The 20923-nt window shown below is 44.3% G+C and overlaps 1 long non-coding RNA gene across 1 annotated transcript in view; it reads right to left on the bottom strand.

Annotated features, from left to right (window-relative positions):
- LOC100937940 (uncharacterized) overlaps positions 1-20449 on the bottom strand; it is a 34874-nt gene extending 14425 nt beyond the window's left edge. The window contains exons 1-2 of the long non-coding RNA XR_008514883.1: positions 20000-20449; positions 3059-3194 (exon numbers count right to left, since the gene is read on the bottom strand). This is a non-coding gene — a long non-coding RNA (uncharacterized LOC100937940). The remainder of the gene's footprint in view (positions 1-3058; positions 3195-19999) is intronic.
- Positions 20450-20923: the final 474 nt, after the last annotated feature.

Genomic DNA, 20923 nt, shown 5'->3' on the forward strand with positions numbered 1-20923 from the left:
GTGGAAAGCTCAGTGGTCTCTTCCTGACCCTGCCACTCCCTCATGCTGTGGTCTCTTGCAAGTCATTGAACTGGACTGTACCTCCATTTCTCGAACCATGGAATGAGCACAGTGACACCTTCTTGGACTACTGATGTGTCCTCTGCCAAGCTGTGTGGGTCTCAGAGCGTTGATGACATCATACCACAGGCCATGGAACAAAGGACCCAAGGGGTTAACCACCATTCAGTGGAAAACCAGCATTCGGGCCCCTCCCTCATTTTCCAATGCAATTGGTTTTGGATTGTACACAGCTGAACTGTCATTCCAGCTACTTTTAGTCACAAAGCATAGCGGCCGCATTTACAGTCCCTTAGAACAAGGCTTCTAACCTCTGCACGACTGACATTTGAGGCTGGATCATTCTCCTTGGTGGTTGGAGGTAGGGAGATCCTGTGCATTGTAGGATGTTTAGCAGCATCCTTGGCCTCCACCCACTGAATATCTCTAGCACTCCCAAGTTGTAACAACCAAAAATATATGTAAACATTGCCAAATACGCCCAGCAGGACAAAATCACCCTTCCTATGGAGAACTGCTGCTACAGAATCAGCCACCCTTGGAGGAGGGCATCACCAAAACCCTGATTCAATTAATTGTTACTCTAAGAAACTGAAACATGAGTGCCTAGGCTAATTTGGTGCCATATTTAAAAACAGGAGTGTCACCAGATAATATAAACCAGCCCCAGCCAAAGCTCAAGATAAGGCTGCAAAAAGAATACATTCCCAAGTCCTTCTTTCTGTTCTTTTGCAGACATCTTCATGCCCCTAATATCCCTTTAGTGCAAATCACAGATCATTGACCTGAAATAGACCATCCTTCGGCCCTAAAATTGTAGTAACATCTTCTGAGCACTCAGAGTGTTCCAGGTACAGGCAGGATTTGGGCAGGAGAGTATTTTACAGATGCATATGGGTTAGGTGTGCCCATTTGGCTCTGAATCTGTAGCTAAGTATCTATGTAACAAATGTTAAACAGAATTTATAGCATTCCATATGAATTGTTGAGCCTGGAGCAGCTACGTGAAGCTGTCAGTATCTGCCAAAATGGGTATGTCTTTAGGATGAAACTTACTAAGTATCAAATAGTAAAGAGGCAGAAGCAGGTCCTAAAGGTGGACACTGTGATCATCTGAAATTGTCTTCAATTTCAGAAAGGTACCCATTGGTCCTGCCTTGACTGTAACTCTGTGACAGCTCCTGGGGCTGTAGAAGCTCCAAGGAAGGGCTTTGTAGATGGATGCAGTGATGCCTCCATCATTTACAAAGGATAGGAAAACCCACATGGTCAATAAGTTCTACGTCCACAACCAGAAATGCTTTACAAATGTGTCAGCACAGAAGGAAACAGCTCCTGGTGCCAACATGGGAGTGACTGTGAAACGGAGGAATTAGTTCGGGGCGTTCTTTGCAGCTGATGCACAGGCATCTGATGGGGCATCCTGAGGCTGGCTTCCCAGTCCAGATGTTTTTGTTCTGCTCCCTCCTCCTAGAGACGATGGAATTTGTGTTCCCTCTCCCCCTCCCCTCGGTGTGTGCCCCTACGGGCATCTACGCTGATGCTTCTTGGAAACCACACATCCCTAGGAGGAATTGTTTGTGTGGCACTCTCCAACCTTCCCTGGGGCCAAGAAAAGATTTACATTTTGCTGTGGGTGTTCCACAAGTCCCAGGCATTTCCGCTCCTTTCAAGAAGATTCCAAATGAACATAAATCTTACTCCGGCTCTGACAGCCTCCAGTCATCTGTTTACCAAAATAAACTTTAAGCATACATTGAAAAATAATTCCCAGTGAAATATGCATCCCCATGGCATTCAAGCCTGGTATTTAATGTCTTTTTTATGGTTAATAATGCATCAAAAGCATCCCTAGTCTGAAGCTGTCATTACATTACATACATGATGTGCAGGGCCCCGTTGCAATGACTAAAAAACTTGGAGTTAGTTTTTATTTCTTAAAAAAAAAAAAAACCTAATGTATAAATTACAGTGGCCTGTTTCTCTCTTTCTGTGTTTCTTTTTAATAAATCTGTGTCTTGATGAGATCAATCCACTGAAAATACCTGGAGATGTTCTTTGCTTTATACAGATAAAGAGACATGCTATATAAACAACTCCAAAATCCCCTCATTAGATCTGGGTTCTGTTTGGAGAGCACCCTGGCCTTCTTTTTTTATGTTATTCTATTGAAAAAGAAAAATCAGCCAGGATCGTAGAAAGCAGTACAGCTAAACCTTAGTCCTTTTTTGTAGATGTGGAAAAAAACAGAATAATTTCCATTCTGGCCCCTAAATTTAAAAAATTCAGGAAAGCCCCATTTGCCTTTGGTTCATTGCAAAACACACATGACTCTCAAAGTCCTTCTTTATTTCCTTTCTGGCTTTGGTCGCTGATGCTGAGAACAACACGGATGGTTGTAATGATGAGGATTAAAAGTTTCCTTCCTGAGTTATCTAGAGGCTCATATCAGCCTTGAAGAGCAACAGCCCCAGGTCCCATCACGGCCATTGGTAATGACCACATTCATGCCCAGAAGTGATTTCTCTGCCACCTTGGACCATTGCAAATGGTCTAAGGATGATGTGACTCCGTGGGAACAACAAGCTCATAAGTGCTTGGAGGTTGGGCAGTCTGCTTAGCTTGATTTGTGACTCTGAGGACCAAATGAGATAATTAGATAATGTATGTAAAGTGCTTCGAATGGGCCTTCCACCTGGGAAACACTTAGGAAATGGTAACAGGACTTGGAGGCGCAGCAAAACAGGCTGCTAAGAGCATGGCTATGGACTCAGGTGGTCTGGGCTCGCGAGGACATCCTGAACTCAGAGACTTGGTGTCCTTATGTGTAAAATGGGGATAATAATAGTACTTGCCTTTTTCTATTACCTGCTTATAATGAAGATGAAAATGAGACATGTATAAGATATGAAGTATCAACGGATGGCATCTATTAACAGTAATGATACCAACAACAATAATGGCAATTAGCTCTGCCTATCTTCATATATTTGCAAACCTGCAGGTGATGTGATTTAATGGTCTCTTTGTGGCTGCTTCGACTTGTAATTTCCTAATAACACTGCACGAACTTGGAGCCAAGATGCATCCTAGGAGGTCCTACGAGTTTTCCTCTGCGCAGATAGAGTGCGTCCCTGTTTTAGGAAATAGAAAAAGCACTCAAAGATGGTCACTTTCATGTCTTGCAGGTTTTACATTTTGATTGTTCATTCCAGGAAACCATTACAAACCACAGAATAGAGGCTGAAGTCCAGCCCTCTTCTGTGCCTTAAGGGGGATCCTCTGTCCAGAGGCTACAGGCCAGCCTTGTCCAGGACTGAGCTAAGTGGGTTGAGGGGGTGGGAGGGGCTGGCCTCCTTTAGATGGCATTAGCTTTCCCCCAGCCCCTGAAGCTGGATTCTTGGCTAACCCAGACAGGCAGAGCACTTAGGAGACTGAATCCTCAAAGTTCCCACTGGTGCAGAAAGCATTTTGGGTTTTTTTCTTAGTGCTTTTCTAAGATCTGAATTTATGGGGTTCCCAAAGGGACTCCTACCCTTAAAACTCCCCACAGGAGTCTTTCTTCCATTCTTGCCTGGAAAAAAAAAAATCCCAAGATCCAAAGGCAGAGCATCCGTGACTCCAAATGCCACCAGCGCCCAGACATTGTGAGCAGTCTGCATGTTTGGCAAATTTGCCGATCCTTCCTTCGTGGCTCTTGGCCTGAACTCCAGTTTCTGGGCCCCTGCCTCCCAGGGGTTGACAGGCCTCACAATCCGGAGACAAACACTGCTCACTGTCCCTTTCAGGGCTGACTTAAGAAGTTACCATTTGGATGTGTTCACCACTGGCCAGCCTTTCAGTGCTCAGCTCCCTCCAGCCCGCCCTGTTCAGACCCTTTCTTAGTTTTCCTATTGTTCGGCTCCACGGTATTTTTTAAGTGTCAAAGCAAATTTGTGTTTCCAGTAAGAAAGCACCTTTTGCTTTTTGCCTTTAAAAAAAAAATTGCATGTGGCCTCCATGATTCTAATTCCCACAGAAAACTTAACTGTATCCACAAGAAAAGGTACAAACGTGCACACAGACCCAGCCCGCAGACGCTCCTGCGCCTTCACACACCCTTGCAGATGCACAATTGCATACCGCAAAGCGGGCTAATGTTGATGCATCCAGGTTGGAAATGACAGGATATGGTGGAGGGCCAGTCACTTAATGAACCCCTGCGGGACCAGTCTTGGTTACTAACAATTTCTCTCCAACTCATCAAGCAGGGGAATCGCAGCCCTCGGTGTTTCACTCCATCACGTCCCCCACTGCCCCTTCTTCCTGCTCTACACAAACAAACCAATTACTGCAACGGATATAAATTGGACCCCCTTTCTGAAAATGTTCCCTCAACCTTTTTTCCACCCTTCCTTACTCAGTTCCAATCAGCCAGCCAGCCAGGTGGACCGTGCGCCCACACATGCACACACATGCACACATATGCACATGCACACATGTGTGTGTGCCTATTTACACTGTTGTGTATGTTCTCTGCTTCCAGTTCTTTAGTCCAGCCTGGTGTTAGCTCTATTACCTCTTAATCTACTGTCTTATGGAATACAGGTTAAGAATTACTTCTCTGTAATGTTTTTTTTTTATTTATTTTCCATATGTACGACAGCCACCCCCAAGCCCTCCCCTCCCTCTGCCATACGTTAGGGTAACTTCCTGATTTATTCTTGGACAATGCCTTGTGTAACTCATATTGACATTAACAGCCCTCCCTCTCAGTTATCAATTGATTACTTAGCTTGGAGGCTTTGTATACAGACCTGTCCCTGCTTTAGAAAAGGTATTAAAACATTGGATTGACAAACTCTTATAAGTTAAGGAGTGAGCAGTTTCATAGCTGGAAAATGAGCCACGGTGGGTAAGATGGCAGGACAGTTGTCTCAACTTCAGTGCTACTCAAAGCGGGTCCACAGGTCGTTCCTGGTCTGTTAACGATTTGATAGGGATTCTCAACAAGTTAAGTACAGAAATTCAGAGTTAAGAGTTTAAAGACTTTTATAGCCATGTGACATGACTGCAACATTCAAGCGACATTTTATTTTTCTGGTAATTCAACTGTTAACGTATTTTACAAAAGTATCAGGCCATGGGGAATTGGATATTAGCAACAAAAACAACTACCAAGTTGCCCTTCATGCCAGGTTATTTGAGAAGCAAGGTTCTCCATCATCAATGAAGACGTTCAAGTTTACCCGAGGAAACAAGGGTTCCCTTTGGAAGTTAGATCATTTTGGCTCAATTCAAGCTTTGTTTACAGATCCTTAACTGAGCGGATGGTGTGATCAAGAAAAGGCAGGAAAAGTTAAAACTAATATGTATTTAAATAACAATCACAAAGAAACAAAGATAACCCAGTCTTGAAATGCAGATATGTGGGGAAAAAAAAATCATATTTTACAAAGATTCTGCTTTGAAATAAGTTTTGGCCAACAAATCTATCATGTTCCTTTCCTGGACTAGTATTTTGACCCCATTTCCATATAGAGGGTGACTCTTTTAAAATGCTGGAATCAGGTGGTCCTACTAACTTGCCTATGAAAAGCTGGATGCAGTTGTGTTTTGGAGGAGGTTATTGTTAGTCTTTTGGCATCTACAAATCTCTGTGGAGTCAGACTCTTGTTATAACAGGGCTCTCTATGTGTAAGCCTCCATGCATATTTCAAAGAGAGACGTTTGTTCCCTCCGGCATGAGGAACAATTACCCAATTATCTAAGCAGAATGTTAGGTGTCTATGACAAATCGTAGGCTGGAGACATTTTAGAAATAATAATAACTTTGAATTTTTAGTACACTTTCCAGTTTTTACAAAGCACATGTACCTCTGTTAATTCTCAGGATGCTCAGAGCTGGCCAGCCAAGGGGACAGGGCTGGGCTTTGTGCCTCCATTTTAAGGCAGGCGTCTGTTACCTAGAACTTGGCACGTCCCCTGTCGCTGCGTGTCCATCCAAATGCTGCACAAGGCCCAAGGACATTCCCAGGGAACAGAAAGAACCTCCCCTTGCAGCCATTTTTGCTCTGTGTGCCAGGAAAACCCACAAGGGGACACCGGTAGAATCTGACAGTCCTCTGGGCTTTTGAGGTGTGTGTGTGTGTGTTTTTAAAAGTACCTGTGGGTTTTATCGGCTGGATCATGACTGGAGGCAGTGCAGGAGAAAGGGAACACCGGGCATTAAAAATGACAAAGCACTTTCATTTGTGAGGGCCATCTGAGGAAGGTGGAAATGAACATATTTTTCTGAGGGAAAAGCAATTTCACAAGCCCTGCCTGCGTACAGATGAGCGGGACCACAAACCGGCTCAAGATGGCCGCCGACATTCCCGGGGAGAAATAGATGATGGATGTTTTCTCATTAGGTGGCTGGGGACGGAATTTTATGCAAAATTCAAAGAAAGAAAAAAAAAAATCCCAGTTCCGCCCTTCTTCCTTTCATGAGGGCCTTCCTGTACCGGAGCCAGACAGACCTGGCCATGGAAGTGACCCAGAATTACTCGGAGGTGACGGGGATGGCTTGTGGGGCAGGTAGAGAAGCCACACACCAGCAGGCCTGGTGGCTGGGAAAGACAGTGTCCCCTCTGTGGAAGAACACAAGGTAATAAATGGCTTTTGCGGCAATTAAACACAAGAGCAAAGGTGAACCGCCAACTCCTCAGCGTTATTCCTTTTTTAAGGACAACAGAGATGACCAAGAGCCACCAACCCGGAAGATCCTCGCCCCTAACCGGGGACACAGGCAGCTGTCTGTTGTTTTTTTTTTTCTTCTATCAGTGAACTTTTCACTGCAGCTCCTTACGGGTTTCATAGATCAGATGTCTGGGAGCAGCCGGGGGTGTCCCCTTCCATCTTGCATTTGCTAAAAAGCATTCGGAATCACATTATTATAGATTATGCAAGGTTGGAAGACGGCGAAGATGAAAATGTAGCCCGGGATGCTTCTGAGAGGAGGAAGTCAGACTGACCCCACGGAGACCGAGCTGTGTACTGTTTGTTTGCCACAGATCTACTTGCCTGAGGGAATGGTTCAGCTCTTCCTTCCTTTTCATTCCCGTCTTGTGGGAGATGTGAAAACATGAAACAGGGAGAGAACATCCCGGCAAACTCCCGTCACACACCAACAGCTCATGTACACACACACGTGCACAAACAAAATGGGGCCACGGTTTTAGCATTTTGCTCAGACCTGCCACCTTGTTCATGCAGAAACTTGCTTATGAGAATTGGAAGTAAGGAAGGCAGGAGCTTATATCTTCTCTGGTTAGCTGTGTGGCTTCAGGGCAATCACTTAACCTCTCTGGGCCTCAGTTTCCTCATCTGAAACAACAACAACAAAGCTTTGGATTTGATAACCTTGGTGATTTTTTTTTTTTTTACAGATTTGATATTCTCTGATTCACTAAATTCATCTCTAAAGAAAAGCCTTGCTCAGGAAAGCTCGTGGGTTTTGTACATATGCATGTGAGCACCTATGTCTGTATGTCTGTTATTGTGTGTGCAGCCCTAGCTTTGCACAGGCAGTAATGCAATAACTCCATTTCATTCTTAAGCCCAGCCTCTGGGGGTGTACCCTCCACTGTCTACACACACACACACACACACACACACACACACACACATACACCACACACCACACACACTCTTTCCACACACTTTTGATGGTCCTGTTATATCCAGACAGCTACATCTTCTGAAAATCATAATTAGGGTGATGCTGGAATGACACATCTCACCAGTCCCCCAGCACGCAGACAAAACAGCACTCGATTCCTGTTGGAGGCAGTGGAGGTAACCACGGCCCACTCAAGCGTGCAGGGAGATTGGCTGCATGCTCCAGTGCACCGTAGCATGTCGATACTCCTGAATAAACTAATCAACCCATTTGCACCTTTGTGAAAACGCATCTTAGAGTCAATGAAATAGGTGTGGTAGAGAGAATACCAAGACTGAGTGGAGGAAAAAGAAAGAAGGATTATAAAAAACAAACTTGCTTTCATGGGGTGCTGTGTGTCCCCAAGGTTAGAGAGATGTCTCGAATATCCAAGAAACTGGAGTCCCCTCTGCTTTCTTTCATGGGGCAAAGTATTTACCTCAGTGTTTCCACCCATGCCTCAGAGGAAACGAACTCCCCAAGTTCCCAGATCGTTTGTGACTATTGTTTAGTATAGAGAATATTCTACCTTTCTAAAAATTAATTCCACAAAAATCCAGATACTCAGGTTCCCAACCCTTCCCTTTAACATTTTTGTAGGGCTGCTTAAGATCCACTGTCAGCCGGGCACAGTGGCTCAGGCCTGTAATCCTAGCACTTTGGGAGGCCAAGACGAATGGATCACCTAAGGTCAGGAGTTCGAGACTGGCCTGGCCAACATGGCAAAACCCCGATTCTACTAAAAATACAAAAAATAAAAATAAAAAATTAGCGGGGCATGGTGATGCGCGCCTGTAGTCCCAGCTACTTGGGAGGCTGAGGCAGGAGAATTGCTTGAACCCAAGAGGCGGAGGTTGCAGTTAGCTAAGATTGTGCCACTGTACTCCAGCCTGGGCAACTGAGTGAGAGTCCATCTCAAAATAAAACAAAAAAACAACAAAAAAAAGACACTGCCACTTACAGTGTACTTGTGCTGGCAAGAAAGCAACACCGGATGTAGGTCACAGTGTTACAGGAGTTCCCAGCCAATGGGATCATGCCATCATGTACTACAAATGATGTGCTTATGGGTCAGTTTATGTGAGAAATGAGTTAGATGGCATCTGGGGATCCCATGCCATTTCTCTGATAAGTCTGGACACAAAGTATGGGGGGACCAGTGGTGTGCTTATAAATAGGCTCTCAAAAATGTTTAGAGATCCTCCTATGGATAATTAGCTGATTTCTGTGTTATAAATGCTCCACCCTGACTTCCACAATAATAGCTGTATTTAATAACTGGCTCACACGACTCCTGAAAATTTAACAAACAGCTATCATGAGCCAGTGCAGGCCGGCACCAGCACTCACAGAAAGAAATTCTCATGGTGCCAGCTGGAATTACCAACAGTGCAGGCTCTGCAGGCTCTTCCCCGCTTCCCTAGAAATGCTGATGTGTTGTTTATCCTTGACACTGGTCAAGGATAAATGGAAGATGCCTAAATGTCTGCTAGATGCTTTTTCCCAGGTCTTCTCCTCTTTTTCTCCCATTTCCCTTTCCCTAAGAGGACACATCTAGGTCTGTGGCTTTAAATTCTGTTGATTTGCCGAAGACTCCTTAGCAATCTCTCCTGAACCCCAGACTCTCCATGTCAACCTCTAACAGGCATCTCAAACTTAGCACTTTTAAAACAGGCCTCTTGGCTGGGTGCAGTGGCTCACACCTGTAATCCCAGCACTATGGGAGGCCGAGGTGGGTGGATCACCTGAAGTCAGGAGTTCAAGTCAAGCCTGGCCAAAATGGTGAAACCCCATCTTTACTAAAAATACAAAAATTAGCCGGGCATGGTGGCCGACACCTGTAATCCCAGCTACTCAGGAGGCTGAGGCAGGAGGATCACTTGAACCTGGGAGGCAGAGGTTGCAGTGAGCCAAGATTGTGCCATTGCACTCCAGTCTGGGTGGCAGAGGGAGACTCTGTCTCCAAAAGAAACAAAAGCAAAAACAAAACAGGCCTCTTGATGTCCCCCCATTTTCAAGACCCCCCAAAGTCTTGCCCAGCTTAATAAACACCACCACTGCCCACCTGCTCAAGATAAGAACTGTTTTTCACCCTCCACTTCCAATCTGTCAGACCCATTGACTTTCTCTCCAAACGCATCCCTGAATCCAGCCCTTTCCCACATCCCCACTACTAATAGCCTGGTCCAAGCCACCATCACTGCTCACTGAACCACTGCAATTCTGTCTTCACTTTTCTCATTTCTATTCTTGATCCTTGCAATATGTTTTCTGTGCCATCACCAAAGGTGATCTTCAGTATGCAAATCAAATGCTATCTCTTTCCTTCTCTGCCTCTCTCTCTCTCTACACACACACGCCTATACCCACTTTAAGACACCCTAGTGGTTTCACGTCACACTTAGAACTGCCTCCACTTACTCTTTCTCTGCCTCCTCTCAACCTCACCCAGTGACGCTCTGACCCCATCACTGCCTTCCAGCCATGTCACTCTTCTATTCCTCAGACACAGGTTAATTTCTGCCTTTGCATTTGATTTTCTGTCTGCCTGAGCACCCAGATCTTTGCATGGCTGATAATCCTTACTCTTCAGGTCTCATCATAAATGTCACCTCCTCAGAGAGGCCTCCGTGATTCTCTTTGGTATTTACTGTCTGTCTAGATTATGAACTCCATGAGTGCATAGACTGCTATTAGACATCCATGTAAGTACAAAGGCTATGACAAAGATGCCCCCAAATAGAGCAGCTGGATAAACAAAGAAGTGAATTTCTTGCTCACAAGAGAGCCGCTTAGGTTCATTTCCTTATGCTGCTTCCACACTGCAGGGGGCATTGCTACCACCTACAGGATCAGTGTTAAGGTCTGGGCAGAGAAGTAGTTGGTATCACTTAGGCTCATCTGTGCTGGTAAGAACTCATCCACATGGCCACACCTCACCACAAATGAGGTTAGGAAATGTAGGCCATCTGTGTACTCAGGAGGATACCCTGGTGCTTAGTGATATGGTTTGGCCTGTGTCCCCACCCAACTCTCATCTTGAATTGTAATCCCTACATGTCGAGAGAGGGACCTGGTGGGAGGTGATTGGATCATGGCAGTGGTTTCCCCCATGCTGTTCTCTTGATGGTGAGGGAGTTCTCACAAGATCTGGTTGTTTGATAAGAGTCTGGCACACTTCCCCCTTCTCTGTCTCTCTCTCTCCTGCTGCCACGTAAGATGTACTTGCTTCCCCTTTGCCTTCTGCCATGATTGTAAGTTTCCTTTCCAGCCATGTAGAACTGTGAGTCAGTTAAATCTCTTTCCTTTATAAATTACCCAGTCTCAGGCAGTTCTTCATAGCAGTGTGAAAACAGACTAACACACTTAGTATGTGTTGAATGAACGAATGAAAAAAAATTAATGAGTCTTCTAGTTAACAATTAAACATGTCAATTCCCCTTTGAAAACTTTCATTAAAGCTGCAAAAGGAGGTTAGAGGGTAAAATACAGCCTTCTCCATTTTGAATCTACGTGGTATACTTGCACCCTGCAAGACATTCATAAATAAGCCAGTCTTCAGTTATCATGGGTGTGACCTAATTCTCTGTCCTCTCCTCCGCATAAGCCTCTTCCCATCATACAAACTAGAAAGGCGTGGAGAAAGATGCCCGCTGGGAGGCTAACAGGGAATATTGTGTCTTTCCATTTTCTAACTTCCCATCTTCCATTTAGGCCCTTCAGCCACTTCCCCATAACTTCAACAGAATTGCTACATTCCTCTAAGGCCCTGGCCTATTTGTTCCAGGTAGGGTGATGATTATGGAATAACAAAGGGAAAAGAAAACCCAAGAAGTGTATAGTAAGCATTGTTTTCTTCTAAACCTTGTTAAAAGTATAACTCTAAGATGTACACATAAGCATACTTAACAAAGTCCTGTGGGACATCTGGTGTGTAGGGGAACAAATTGGTAGATGTCTTATATATCTGCACTTAAGGTAAGTAATTAGGGTCTATTCGTGGGACTTGTATACCATCCCTGGGGAGTTTTACACATCAGGGCCCCTGTTCCAAGCACCTGTGGTGAGGTTCAAGTCTATAGGCCTTTTTAAAGTATTAGGCACATAATCACTTATGAAAAAAAAACAATTGGTGTCTTTTTATGTAGCCATATAGGGGCTTTAATAATTTCAGAAAAATAATCCATTTGCTAATAGTTAGGAGACAACAGCCTACTATGTGCCAGCTACAATTCTAGATGCTGTGGATGGGATAATGGGCAATTAGTTCAGAATTTCTTAAAGAAAAACAAGCAGAGCACAGTGCAGGATGACCCTCTTGGCATGGGGGCCAGATGATTGATTTTTTGGGGGATTTTTGGAGATGGATTCTCACTTTGTCACCCAGGCTGGAGTGCAGTGGTGTGATCTCGGCTCACTGCAACCTCCGCCTCCCAGGTTCAAGTGATTCTCCTACCTCAGCCTCCTGAGTAGCTGGGACTACAGGCAAGCGCCTCCACACCTGGCTAATTTTTGTATTTTTAGCAGAGACAGGGTTTCTCCATGTTGTCCAGGCTCACCTCAAACTCCTGACAGAGGTGATCCACCTGCCTCGGCCTCCCAAAGTGCTGGGATTACAGGCGTGAGCCACAGTGCTCAGCCCAGATGATCCTTTTTTGTGAGAGTGCCCTGTGCATTGTATTATGTTTGGCATTATCCCTGACATCTCCCCTCTAGATACTACCCTAGATTCCAGATGAACTCCCAGCCCCAGGCATGGCAACTGAAAATGTCTCCAGATATTGCCAAATGTCCTCTATGGGGCAAAACCACCCCTTATTGAAAACCACTGCTCTAGTGATAAAGAGCATGGTCTTTGGGATGAGAGCTGTGTTCAAGTCCTGGCTTTGCTAATGTGAACTTTCAATCCCAAGGCAAATGTCTTTACTCTTCTGGGCCTTGGTTTCCTTATCTGCCAAATGAGTTAATAAGAATGTGACATAATGTGATAAATGTAAGATAAATGATAAATGTAAGATGCTTAGGTCAGTGTACACTGATGCTTAGGTCAGAAGTACACTGAAAATGTGATCTAAGGGGTACAGAGTTCAATTTACTTTGGGACAATGTCAAAGCCTCAATTAATATAAAATCTAGAAAGTTATTTACCATACCAGTTTTTATGATTTCAATAGAGTTTTCTGTACCATTACAAGCATATCTGTGTCCTTCTGTCTCTGTTCATGTAAAGTATTATTTTAAAATATTAAATAGGGCTGGGTGCAGTGGCTCACACTCGTAATCCCAGCACTTTGGGAGGCCGAGGCAGGTGGATCACTTGTGGCTAAGAGTTCAAATGCAGCCTGGCCAACATGGTGATAACCCATCTCTACTGAAAATACAAAAAATTAGCTGGGCGTGGTGGGGGGGCACCTGTAATCTTAGCTACTTGGGAGGTTGAGGCACAAAAATCAGTTGAACCAGGAGGTGGAGGTTGCAGTGAGCCAAGATCACACCACTGCACTCCAGCCTGGACAACAGAGCAAGACTCTGTCTCAAAAGAAAAATATGTGTATATATATATATATATATCATATACTTTATAATATACAATACATACTTTATATATATCTCATGTATATCATATATTCATATATATGATATATATGATATACATGAGATACATATATATATAATAGGATATCTGTAGTGTTGGCATACAGGTAGAAAACCACTAAAGAATTAATGTTCTTAATTGAACAATTCAGTATTTTCTAGCATTTTTCCTTTTGAAATAGTGCTTTTACCCACTGGATACTATGGTGACTCCCAAGAGAATGTATTTTCCTGCAGGAATCATTTTCCTCTCGTTTTGGAGATTAGGTCCCAACTTTCATAGTTTATTCAATGTGATCAGAGCTAGGAAACAGCACACAGCATCAGAAGGAAGATTCACATGAGAAGGAATGCATACGTCCAGTAGCAACTTGATTTTCTCACCAGCGACTTTAAAGTTGTGAACAGCACCAAATACCTTTGGTATGTGCTCATCTCTGCTTCAAATCTGAGTTCATAATTTTGATCTCAAAGGAACTAGCATATGAACAGCTGTCTAGATTAGGAGTACTGAAAGTAACGTTTGTATGGAGGAAGGGGGAGGACCAGGAACTGCAGTATCAGGAACAGTAAAATACTGTCAGTGATCATGGGGGATGTCATGGGCCCAATCGTCAGCCCATTGGGACTAACAAGAACGTACTGACAAGCAACATACTGACTTGACCAAAGAAATATTCAGCTTAAATTGGAGGGAAGGGCCAGGTACAATGGCTCCCATCTGTAATCCCAACATTTGGGAAGGCTGAGATGGAAGGATTACTTGAGCCCAGCCAGCCATGCTGAGCTGTGAGCCAGTGAAACTTCTTTCCTGGCCAGGCATGGTGGCTCATACCTGTAACCCCAGCACTTTGGGAAGCCGAGGTGGGCAGATCACATGAGGTCAGGCATTCAAGACCAGCCTGGCCAATGTGGTGAAACCCTGTCTCTACTAAAAATACAAAAATTAGCTGGGGGTCATGGCAGGTGCCTGTAATCCCAGCTACTCAGGAGGCTGAGGCAGGAGAATGACTTGAACCTGAGAAGTGGAGGTTGCATTGAGCCGAGATCAGGCCACTGCACTCCAGCCTGGGCAACAGAGTGAGACTGTCTCAAAAAAAAAAAAAAAAAACCAAAGATACGCTTCTGGAAACACTCTTGACCTGCCTTATTCGATGTTTCATCTGTTAGAAGGTTGAGAGAGCCACAGAGAAACTGCTAAATCTGGTCTTAATCCTAATAAATCCAGAGGAACTGGTGGTGAAATCAATTGATGGGATCCATTTCAATAGGAATTTTATTTAGTTTTACTGTTATCAAAGTTACTGATATACACAGTTTTTAGATTCATACAGTCCTTCTAGCTTGTTGCAAAAATATATATAATTTCTCCCCCAAAATCCCCTATCCAGCTCCTACTCCCTTATGGATCAACTCTTTTAATGCTTTAAACTGATTCCTTAGAACTTTACCTCCATATCGCTCAATAAAATGCTTTTGTTGCTATTTCTTTTTTTCACTCTTTTTTTTTTTTTTTTTTGAGACAGGGTCTCATTCTGTCACCCAGGCTGGAGTACAGTGGTATGATCTTGGCTTACTGCAGCCTCCACCTCCAGGGTTCAAGGGTCCCGTGCCTCAGCCTCCTGAGTAGCTGGGGCTATAGGCACACCCCACCATGCCCAGCTAATTTTTGTGTTTTTGGATAGAGATGGGGTTTTACCATGTTGGCCAGGCTGGTATTGAACTCCTGACCTCAAGTGATCGGCCCACCTCAGCCTCCCAAAGTGCTGGGATTACAAGCGTGAGCCACTGCGCCTGGCCTTGTTGCTGCTGTTTCTTGATTTTTATTTCTAGGCATTATCTACTGACTTCGCATTGCGAAAAATGAGGGTCCAGCTCTCTTTTAAATTCCCCTTCAAAAAACCCTCATAAAATTCCCATCTTGCCAATATCGTGATATTGTCATTTTTATCAGATCAGTATTTAGCCTAGCTGAGCCATGTAGTGTATTCTGTTTACTCTTCCTTTCCTGAATGACTCTGTTTTCAGTGGTTCTGTTTTTGCTTTTCTTAGTCTTCTGTCATTGACATATACCTGAAGTCTTCCCCGGTTGTGTGCATCATCTCTCAATGTATCTGGATATATTGGGCATTCTACTAATTTTGTCTTCTTATGAAAGTTCTTCTAGAGCCTTCTGATCTGCCCCTCTTGGCACTGGTTGATCTCTAAGCCTGGAGCCCAGCTGTTCCTTCCAGATGTCCCTCCCTGTCCATCATCCTATAGATTCCTTTCTTCTCTTTGATATGTTAGAGTCTGTGTTCTGCATCCTATTTAATTTTGTCTCAACCTGGTAGTAGGTACTATTATGGGTTCCATTTCACAGATGAGCCAAACCAAGGCATAAGGAACTTAAGTAAAATTCCCTAAAGTCATAAGGTTTTGGCACAAGCAGCACAGCTAAGCCTCAAACTTAGAATCTAACACCAAACCTAGACTTTTTTTTTTTTTTTTGGGACAGAGTTTTACTCTGTCACCCAGCCTGGAGTGCAGTGGCGTGACCTTGGCTCACTGCAACCTCTGCCTCCTGGGTTCAAGCAGTTCTCCTCCCTCCTGAGTAGCTGGGATTACAGGTGCCTGTCACCATGGCTGGCTAATTTTTAGTAGACACAGGGTTTCACCATGTTGGCCAGGCTAGTCTTGAACTCATCTGCACGCCTTGTTCTCCCAAAGTGCTGGAATTACAGGCATGAGCCACCGCGTCCAGCCAAAACCTACGCTCTTAATGACTCACTGGACAGTCACTGCACAAGCTGGGCCCGTCCTCCCAAGGTGGCTAAGGGACTTGTGCAGGCTGTGCCTCCCACGCTCAGGTCAATCTATTGCCACAGTCCTCTCCTAAAGCACTTTTACAGGCCCTTACTCACTGTCCCTCATGGCAGTTTCTTATTTCTGGGATTAGCTGGTTTAAAAAAAAAAAAAAAAGCTTCTGGGCGTGTGACACTATTCTTGGGCCTTTAATGTCAGAAATAATGATGGCGTTAAATTGGAGCTCATTACCACAGAATGAGACCTCACTGAGCCCTCTTTTGGGGGGGTTGTTTAATGATTTTTTTTTAAACCTCCTCAGTAACTCTGACATGGCACACCACGGGGAGAAGTGGGTGTTTGGAGAAGCAAATTTTTAAATAATAGGAAAGATCTCCTTTCATCGATGAAAAAAAAGGGTCCATCCTCCATTGTTCCCACCAAATGCTGGCTGTTCCTTTGTTACGGTCTCATGGAAATTTCCTGAGCCCCTTAAGCCACTAATACCGATTGTATCCCCAGCAGCAACAACACATACTTAAGGCATTATTTTCAGTGCAGCTTTTCCCATAATGAGTCTGACAATCCTGCTTTATGATTTGTTGAGTGGTTAATTCAAAATATACCATTCTCTACAACCAGATTTCCGGTGGAATCCCCACTAGGCCTCCAGCCACCGGTGCAAAGGCTTGGCATATCCAGCTTCAGAGGGCATCTTGGGACCTGATGAGATGATGGGGCTACCCTGTGCCTGCTGCTCCAGAAAGAGAGCAGCAAGCCTCTGCTCCTGCCCTCCAGAAGCTTCTAACACTTCACTGGTGAACTCTCAGCACCATGGTGACCAGGAATGAATGCTCATCTTGAGAAAGCACCTGATGTCTTCACAGTACTCATGGCTTTCTAAGTTTAACAGGGATATTAGCCACCAAGAGACGCTACAGAGGTGGTGGGGCCTTGAGACTACACCACCCGAGGAACAGGTAGAGGGACTGGGGTTATTTTTTAACCTGGAGAAGCAAAATATAAAGGTGAGGCATGCCAGTTACCTACAGATACTTGATGCTTTATTTTTTTATTTTTTATTTATTTATTTTTTTGAGACAGAGTCTCGCTCTGTCACCCATGCTGGAGTGCAGTGGTGCAATCTCGGCTTACTGCAACCTCCGCCTCCCAAGTTCAAGTGATTCTCCTGCCTTAGCCTCCTTAGTAGCCGGGACTACAGGCGTGTGCCACCATGCCTGGCTAATTTTTGTATTTTCAGTAGAGATGAGGTTTTACCGTGTTGGCCAGGCTGGTCTCGAACTCCTGACCTCAAGTGATCCACCCACCTCTGCCTCCCAAAGTGTTGGGATTACAGGAACTAGCTGCCATGCCTGGCCGATTTTTCGAAGAGGATTGTCCCCCTTTTCCTGACTGGCCCCAAAGGGCAGAATGGGAACCAGTGGGTGGAAATGATAGGAAAGCAGATTTTCACTGCAGATAAAAAAGAACTCTCCAATAGAGCTGTTGGGAAACATCACAGCTTCCCTGTGAGCAGCTGTGTGTTGCCTTTTACTGGAACCATCAAGAGAGATGAGACGTCCACAGGTATCCTAGAAGAGAATCACGTACTAGACCATAAGTAGGACTAATCATCTAAAATACACCTTCTAATTACATAGCTCCATGACTCTAAGAGGTACAGGTTTATGAATCACTTTTAAGATAAGAGAAAGACCTTTTGACGATTTTTAAGAAATAGATTTTCTAGATATAAGATGCTGCTTTAGACTAGGGGGCAGCAAACATTTTCTTAATGGGCCAGTGAGCAAATATTTCAGACAACATGGTCTTTTTTTGTGACTACTCCACCCTGTTCTAGTGCAAAAGCAGCCAGATGATACACAAACGAATCAGCAGGTCTGTGTTCCAACAAAACTTTATTTACAAAGCAGGCAGTGGCTGGATTTAGTTTATGAGTGATAGTGTGCCACTGCCTGCTTTGAAGGATGCTGCTGCGTGCTGGGAAGCACAAGAGGGACTCGGGAAAAGCTATGCTAACACCGCACGTATGTGTGTCACACTGATATACAATATACATATGCGCGTCTTTGCATATGGGGACGTGTATTTGTGTGAGTGTGGTTTGGACAGTGGTGAGGAGGGAAAGAAACAGAGCACATGGATGCCTGCAGAGAAACAAAACCTTTAAGACGCCGTGGCCACAGTCTGTGCGGGCCAGCTCTCTGTCGTCGTGATGTAAAGACGCCAGCCCCAGAGGTACCCCAAGGGGAGTTGTTCACAGTGTCTGAAATTCTGACTGCTTCACTCTCTTTGCTTTGGGCATCTGCCTTGGGAAGGAAAAGATCGAACTAAATGTAACCATGTCCTGAAGGAGGGAAAACAGTTACTCAGATTGGTGCATCGGATTGGCTGGTTGTCACAGAGGCCTTCTAATAGGGAAGTTGGGCCAGATTGGTGTCTGATGCAACCAGGAACATCAGGAAGTCTTCGACTCTCAGGAGGAAGGGAGCTAGCAGGGGGAGGTTGGGGAGGGCAGAAACTTGCCTGCCTGCCTGGTAGGTTGGCTTAGGGATAGCCCTCCATGGAGCCTCCAATCCCCTGCCAACTTACCCGTGGTAGTGTGGGGGTCATTTTAAACAGGATATTTCAAAAGCGGCTAGTGCAGGGACTAGGATATTTTTGGTTACTTGAGCTGGCATGGTTATATAGTTTCAGGGTGGCTAAAATACTGTAAATTCTAAGTTTCTTGGGGTCAACGTACTTTCTTGGAGCCTTGGGTTTTCCCAGATCATTACCCTTTGGTGCTGTCTGACCGCTTTCTTTGTCAATTGTCCATTCCTTCTAAATGCCTCCCTTTTCTTCACCCTGACTTTAAAAACCTGCTACCCTAGGAATACCCCACACAGGCCTGGATACACATAGACACTTCCTCAAGCATCCAAGACCTGTGGCAGCCATTTGCTGCTGCTTCCCGTTTCCATGGTGGCCATTTTGTCGCATCCAAGGAGAGGGCAAGAACAGCCTGCCGCGTTGCTTCTCAAGTGCACTGTGTGGCACTGATTTTTTCCAATCATCTCTAAATAGAGGTTTCTGTCCCCCTCCTCCCAGCTCAGCATCCGAGGGCACAATGAGCGTGCCCTGAATTTGAAATCTGACATCTCCCCTTCTCACTCATTCTCTCCATCTTCAGCTTGGCAGAGCGTTTAAAAATTGGTATCCCTTTAACTAGGCGAGCTATTCTTCTGCTGGGAGATGACCTTTTACACAGAAGATAGGACTGTCATACATGATCTCTGACATATGGAAGTTTCCTGGGTGTTCCAACAAGGAACAGTAAGTACCACACCAAAAGCAGTGGGTGTTTCTGTGCAACTTGTGTGTAAAGATATATTATATTACTATACATCATTCTAAATAAATTATTACCAGTTCTTAAAAGTACTGCCAGCCCTCTTGAGGCACATCTGTTCAATTTTTTGTTTTAATTGAAAAGAAAAATTTTGTCAGATTTTAAAGGCTCTTGGGGAAAAAGATGGGGGGGAAATTATTGAAAAGAGGCAATTTTTCCGTGGGTTTTGCAGAAATTAACTGTGGTCTCAAAGTTATGAAAATAACCTTTAAAAAAAAAACCCCTCCCACAGACTTGGGGAGTGAACCACTGAATGGCTTTTTCTTCTCCAAGATACGTTATCCTGAAGTCTTCAACATGACCCCTTGTTTCTTATAAGAAGCCTAATGTCTGCTTTTCCCTCAAGCAGAACATTATTTGTTATTTTTTTGCAAAATGTTAATCTCTATTGTCATGAAGTTGTGGGATTCACAAAGCAGAATGAAATGTGAAATTTCCAAAATGGGAGATGAGAAGGATCTGCTCACCTGCCACAAATCCACTGGGTACCGCTCTCAGCGTTCATGAATCTTAACTTCAGAAGCTTGTCAGTTGCTCAAATAATGCAGGGACCATGGGTTTTTAGCATACCGTGGAAGCAGGGCTCACACAGCCTCATATAATATGCTGTGAGAGAGAATGGATTGTGCCAGGGATGTACTGAGTCCTTGCAGTTCTCTCTAGTTTGTCAGTTAAGCAAGATGGCTGCTCTTGGAATGGAAGAACTACTCTCTTTGCTGTTGTTGGTCGCTTTCTCAAAACTACTGGAGAAACAGATCCTGAGAGAATTCCTAGGTTATGTGAGGGAGATCACTAACAGATTTACTCACTGGATGATGCTACCCCTGACCAAATAGAAGGAAATCCTATGTGGCAGGAGGCGTATGTAATCCCACCCTAAGCCAGTTCCAGGTAGCCCATCAGAATTCAGTGATGACATCCTGATTGTCACTCAGCAACCCCTCCAATCTCTAGAATCTTTTTTTTTTTTGCCTTCCACATATATGGCCTGAGTTTCTGATTCTCAGGGTCATTGCCTAAGGACTGTGCAGGGCTCTTGAACACCTTCTTTAAGTAGCCACCTGTCAGATATAAACCTAGCAATAGGTCTGTCGCCAAGGCTGAAATTCTGACTTTACAGTTCCTAATGTTGGGTTAAGAAAGGAATTGCTCCCTATGAAAATGCAAACACCTCCAGGAGGCTAAAACAATATTAATGTTATGTCTGTAATATTATTTTTATGGTTTGATAATAATAGTCTTACACCTAACCACTATATGCCTTATCTCGTCTCCCTATGATAACTCAGCGAAGCATATATTTAAAAAAATAAGCAAACTGGGATTCAGAGCATTTAAGTTGCTTATTTATACAGGCACATCCAGTAAGGGGTGAGCCTGGAATTCAAATC

Source organism: Pongo abelii, chromosome 18 (genome assembly GCF_028885655.2).
Source record: "Pongo abelii isolate AG06213 chromosome 18, NHGRI_mPonAbe1-v2.0_pri, whole genome shotgun sequence".
Lineage (NCBI taxonomy): Eukaryota > Metazoa > Chordata > Mammalia > Primates > Hominidae > Pongo > Pongo abelii.